The sequence below is a fragment of the Puccinia triticina genome, chromosome 3A (assembly GCF_026914185.1).
Source record: "Puccinia triticina chromosome 3A, complete sequence".
NCBI lineage: Eukaryota > Fungi > Basidiomycota > Pucciniomycetes > Pucciniales > Pucciniaceae > Puccinia > Puccinia triticina.
The window spans coordinates 8,320,148-8,326,147 of NC_070560.1; positions in this window are offsets into that span (position 1 = coordinate 8,320,148).

Genomic DNA, 6,000 nt, shown 5'->3' on the forward strand with positions numbered 1-6,000 from the left:
GGTGACACACGTGTCTTCCATGGCGGGATGGAACCTTTTGGTTTCCTTGGCTATGTCTAGGATGACCCGGGAGTATCTTCTCTACCCTCAAGTCACCCCGGTATGGGATAAAGGGAAGAGGCTCCTTCCTCTTCCTCCTCCTCTGTGTCTTCTTGCCCTTAGGGTCTTGTGACCCAAGGGAGAAGAAATAGTGAGTAGGGAGGAGCCCTTGCACCCCTTCAACGGGTGGTGTAGTGTAGCTCCTCATTAGGAGCTCTTAGCCGAAAGGTCTGAGCCCGTCCCAAAACTCCAGGGGCCTGGAGCCAGCTCAGACCTGGATGACCCTTGATCCCTTCTAAGCTCCTTGTCTGAGGCCAGCCTACCACTCTAGGCTCTTGGAGTGCATCTGGGGAAGTTTTTCTTAGCGCAACTCTGTGACGGTTAGTATGCATTGCACCTAACTACCACCTATTACTGTTTTTTCCCTTCAATCTGCTTCCGTTATCTGCGTGATCAGCTCTTCTAGGTCCCTTGGGACCTCAATCCTTAGTTGATCTCGGTTCCTATGGCCTTGCCGTTGACCCCTAGATAGTGTGTCCGCGCGGTTTTCTGCGGATACTACCTGTTTCGCGACCAGGTTAATCTGCTGTTTGATCAGGACTTTCTGTATCTTCTTCCACTCGTTGTTGACAAAGCGGTCCTTCGACTTCCGTTTTAGGACCACATTTTCTGTTGTGGTGTTATCCGTCCACACTATGAATGTTTTCCCCTTCCTGGCGCCGAGTTTCAGAAGCATTAATAGGCCTAGTCGGACAGCTACCGTCTCTAGCCTGGCAATCCGTTCTTCCTCTTTGGGACCTTCTTCTAGTCCTCTGTCGAGGACGACCATGGATTGTAAGCAAAACTGCACCCAGTGTTTTCCTATTAGTACCCCAATGCCGTAGCCGGTCAAGGCATCACCCACCCATCCGACCTCTGTTGGCTCTTGTCGCGGGATCAGTCTGGTCGGCGTGAAATCCTTGAGAGTTGTTAGCCACTTGTGCAGATCTTTCTCAGCGTCCTTTGGGATAGGCCACCTTTTCTCTTTGTGGACCCAATCCATCAGCCACCGGTATATGCCGCAAAGGAAACATCGGAGCTGCCGTAAGATGTATGATACGTGGTTTAGGTGTCCAGCAATGACCTCGACCTTGCCGTACGAGAAATTTGCGCCTATTTCAAGGAAGTGCTGAACTTGCCAAATACATTTTGCGAGTTTTTCATCCGGGAGTCTCACAGTTTTCTTGGTCCCATTCCAAATGAAACCAACATACTTCTGTTCTTCTAAAAACGTGGAGTATTTTGTGGTGTTGGTTTTCACCCCTAGCTTGTCTGATTGTTTCACCACATCTGTCATCAGGGTTGGGGAGCTGACCTTCTTTATGGAGAGGTTATCGTCCACCCATCGGAAGATATTCACCACATTGAATTCTGCTAGCATGACCTTCTTCAACGCATCCGATGGCCTGCCGAAGGAGCCGCATCCAGCAACGCCTCCAAAGGTGATTCATGTATCTAGAAGTAGGCCGCCGTTAAAGTCTTGTACCATTAGATAGGGCCATTGGTCCGGGGCCGTGGGTATCTGGCGGTACACCTTTTCCCAGTCAGGACTGGATACTTCAGGTCTTTAATGAAGTTTGCCACAACATTAAAGTCGTCCCATGTTGTCTGAAAGTTCTTTGCGTCTACGAAGGAATTCACCAAAGGGATCTCGGCTCTACCGTGAGGGAAAGAGAGATAATTGATTGGTCTGAGCAAGCCATCGCCGTTTATCACTGCCCCTAGTGGGTTCGTGCGGAAGAATGGGAAACACTCGGCCACTTGCTTGTACGTGAAAGGTCCAAACATCCGTTTGGCTTTAAGTTCTTTCTGAATCGACTCCTCGATTTTGCTTTTTGCCAGAAGCGCTGAGGTGTGGTTTGGTGGGGTGTAATAGGTTAGATCCCCTGTCAACCTATGTTTGGGTATTCCTTGGTCGAATCCCTTGCAGAAACCCTCCAGCACGTCCTGCAACTCTGGTAGTAGGCCTGCCGCTTTGAGAGCTGCTTCCCAAGCTCCAACATCCATCTCACACGACACGACTGTTGGCCAGCTGCTCTCGCTCTCACCAGAAACCGGTCTCGGCGACGAGTTAGGGACTTGCCTCGGCTCTAAAGGTGTGCTCACTGCGGACTCTTTTTTTATGGCAATCACACTGCTGGAGTACATATTTCAACATTGTTAGGGCCCCGTTGCTCACATGATTAGTCACAAAAAGGGGTGTTTGTATTGCACACTGGTTGATACCCAGGAAACAAAGTAAACTAGGGGGGTGAGGCCTCTGCTGATGATCCTCTTAGTGCCCCCCTTTCGGAAAAGAGAAACAATTTAAGGAATCCTGCTAGCTAATAAGTCTTCCCCTTATTGTACCACTTGCCAGACCCGTTACCTCCATTTCCTCCTCCACCGCCATTCCCAGCCCCGCCTCAATTGCCACCTCTGCCTCCGTATGCGTCTCCGTCGTCTCGATCGTCGTGGCTTGTGCCCCACCGACCGCCTTTGAAGCTCCCCTGCTTTGGTTGCTGGCCTTTGGACCCGCTAGGACCTTTTGGTGTCTCGGGACCCAGTTGTGCCAAGTGGGCCGTGCCTTTAGCCGCAGGTTGTTGGAGGTGAAGCGGGATCTTGCTCGCGTGGTCCTCTTTCTTGGCTGTTGGTTGGCCGGTGATCGGATCCCATCCGAACCTGCATCCTCCTACCGCATATGGGTTATCCTTGTACTCGTCTTCCCCGAACCAAACCACCTTTGCGTGTTGCGTCAAGACAATCTCCTTCCAATACATGGAGATATTTGCAACGGATAAGGAGCCATCTGGCATCGTCACCCGGTGTGTTAGAGCGTTGGTTCTAACCTGGATGCCGTATCGTAAGGCTGTCATAAAGCATTCTCTCTTGATGATTTGGTCCGCATTCCGTTTGTGAGCGATCAGCCAGATTGCCAAGTTCACATGTTTGGGTATTTTCGCCACCGCGTTGTAGAATCCCTGGTGTTTGATAGACCACTCCTGGTAGGTCTGGGTGTACTCGCACGGGTAGGGGTAGCCACTGTATGATCCTCTTCTCAGCTTGATGTGCCAGCGCCCGGTCTTGCCAGACTTTGTTGAATATGGTGAGGGGGAGCGGCGCTCGGAACGCCAGGAGGTTCCTTTCAAAGAAAGATGTGAAGCCCAGGTCGGGGATCGCGGCATTGTTGAATATGACGGGAGCCCCTAGGTGGTATGATCCCACCATCATCTCGTCGAAGTCCCAGGTTTGGGGGATACTTGCTTGAGTTGGGACAGGAACCTTGAAGCCTGTGATGGGCAATAAGTCTGTCACCGTGAGAGGGGTTGGTGACGGGTGATGGTACGGCGTTGGATGAGGTTGGTTAGCGTTGGGGGGTCGGCTGGTTTGGGGGTCTTTTGAAGTGTTGGTGCTGGTCTGGGTGGGAGTTGTGGTTGCTGTGGTGCTCCATTCCAAACCATAAGCAGTATTTTTATTGCTTTCCTTTACATATATTCATCATTACATTACCCATTTCCCTATAACCCTTCACAAATACCTAATTATTATTGCATATTCAGATTCTACGCCAAATTTCACCTATAGTCACTCATACATAGTATACCCTTATCTTCAATGGTTCAGTAGTTATAGAGGATATAAGACTTACAGAAAACCTACAGTCTTCATTAGTTACAATACTCATTTCATTAGTAACTTACTTGAATCATTACATTACATTCCTTTTACATATATATTCTCACATACTAAACCCTTTACATACATTACTCATTATGTACTATACCTATTGTAGATATTACATCATTGGATCTGTGCTTACCCCTTTCAGTAGTGCTCATCATTACAAGTTGTTACTATGTTCACATCACTTTCCCCATTTGTACAACCTTCATTCCCATAGCCAGAATTCCTCATTGTCTGTGCTCATCCTTCCTTCTTATAAGAACTGTCCTTCCCCCCCTCACTTGTACTCTAGCCAGCCAAGGGAAGATTTATGCAGAGATTATATACAGAAATTATACTAGAAATCACTCATCACCTATTGCTCATTGATACCATTGCAGTTGCTCCTCAACCCATTGCTATTGAACCATTGCCATTGCTTTCCCCTCTTCCATCACTGCTCCAACCCTCTCACCCTCAGTAGTCAGTAGTCAGCTCATAGTACTAGCTCCTAAGATCAAGTAGAAATCAGCCACACCTTTTCTTTCTTTTTCTTAGTGTTACTCTCATCCCCTCAGCATTATTCAGGAAGGCAGCCTCATCAGCACCCTTGCATAGCTTACATTAGTACTAGTGTTGCTATCCATTTCCCTTCCAAGCTCTATTCTCCCCTTTGAGTAGTTCCACAAGTGGTGTCCCAACAGTGGCCTTTCTATACTTCAGATATCCTCAGCTCTAGTAACACTCTTACCATCAGCTACATACTACTTCACCTACACTCCTCATACTCCTCCTTTTATAAACCAACTCCCTGCTTTTAGAATCAACTTTAACCAACAGTAACACTATCAGCACCTTCATTATCAACCTCCAGATTCAGATTCAACTTACCTGCTTCAATCATGTCTTCCCAAGGATCTCCCAACACCAATTTTGCCCCCAGTCTTTACCCTCCAGTGGATCCTTCCAGTACTGCTGCAGTTCAGGACTCCACCACTTCCAATGCTGGTCAGACTCAGGTTCCTCTCACTGGTCCAGGTCACCAACCTTCTTCTACTGGTCCAGGTCCTCAGGCTCCTTCCAAGGCTCCAGATCCACAGGGTTCTTCTATTCCACAGGCCAACTCCAGTTCTTGCAGAACTCCTCCTAGACCTCAGACTTCCAGTGCTCCTAGATTCACAGAGTACAGGGATACCAATCAGCCATCAGATGATTCAGAGGATTTAAATGTTTCACCACCCCGCTTTCCCAGATTCCAGCGCCAAAGGGATCATTCAACTCACTCTACCAGGTCCAACACCCACTTCTTGAACAGAGAACCAGCCATGCCAAAGTACCAGGATCCAGTCAGCAGAGGAGTCAAGATTAAACCCATGGACAAGGAGCTCTTCTTTGATGGAACCAACATGCCTGTGGAGAATTTTATTAGAAGGTATGAAAGTGCTGGAAGAGATGATGGTGCTAACTCTAAGGAACTGGCTGGACAAATCATTGCTTTCATCAAAGGATTGGACCTAAAGGATGAAGTGGAAGACATGTCAGGCCATGAAAACTTGGATTGGGAAACCTTGAAGAAACAGCTACTCACCAGGTTTGGAAATTCTCAGCCATTGGTCAGATACACCAGGGAGGATCTCAGGAAACTAGTCTACAAATCTGCTCATGATGGAGGAATCAGCACTTTGGAAACCTTCAACACATTCAGAAACAAGTTTGAAACCATCACTCACTACTTGGTAAGAATGGGGTACAGTACCAGCCTGGAGGAATTCAGACACCTTCTTTTGGAAACTCTTCACAAGGATCTGGATCAAAGGGTTACTAGGAGTTTGATGAAGGACAATCAAATGCTAGCCTCAAAGGATGGAGGTGATATCTTGCCAGACACTGAAACTCTTCTTACCTACATTCACCAGGAAGTTTACTCAAGATCAGTGGTCAACAGAAGGACTGAATGGAGGGCAGAAGAGAAATTCACTTTGGAAAACTCACCTAGGACCTCCAAACCCACACCTGCTACTCAGGGAGCTGCTCCTACTGCTTCTACTTCTCTGGACAAACAAGTGGAACTCCTTACCAAACAATTTGCATCTCTCACTGCTGGCAAAGGACTACCTCCCCACATGGACAAACCTGCTAGTACCTGGCCATTCAAATGCTATTATTGTCATCAGGAAACCCACGGAACCAACAGCTGCTCTCAACTTGCCCAGGACATGTCTAGTGGTGCTGTTATCAAGGATGGAAGAGATTACAAACTTCCAGACAAATCAGTTATTC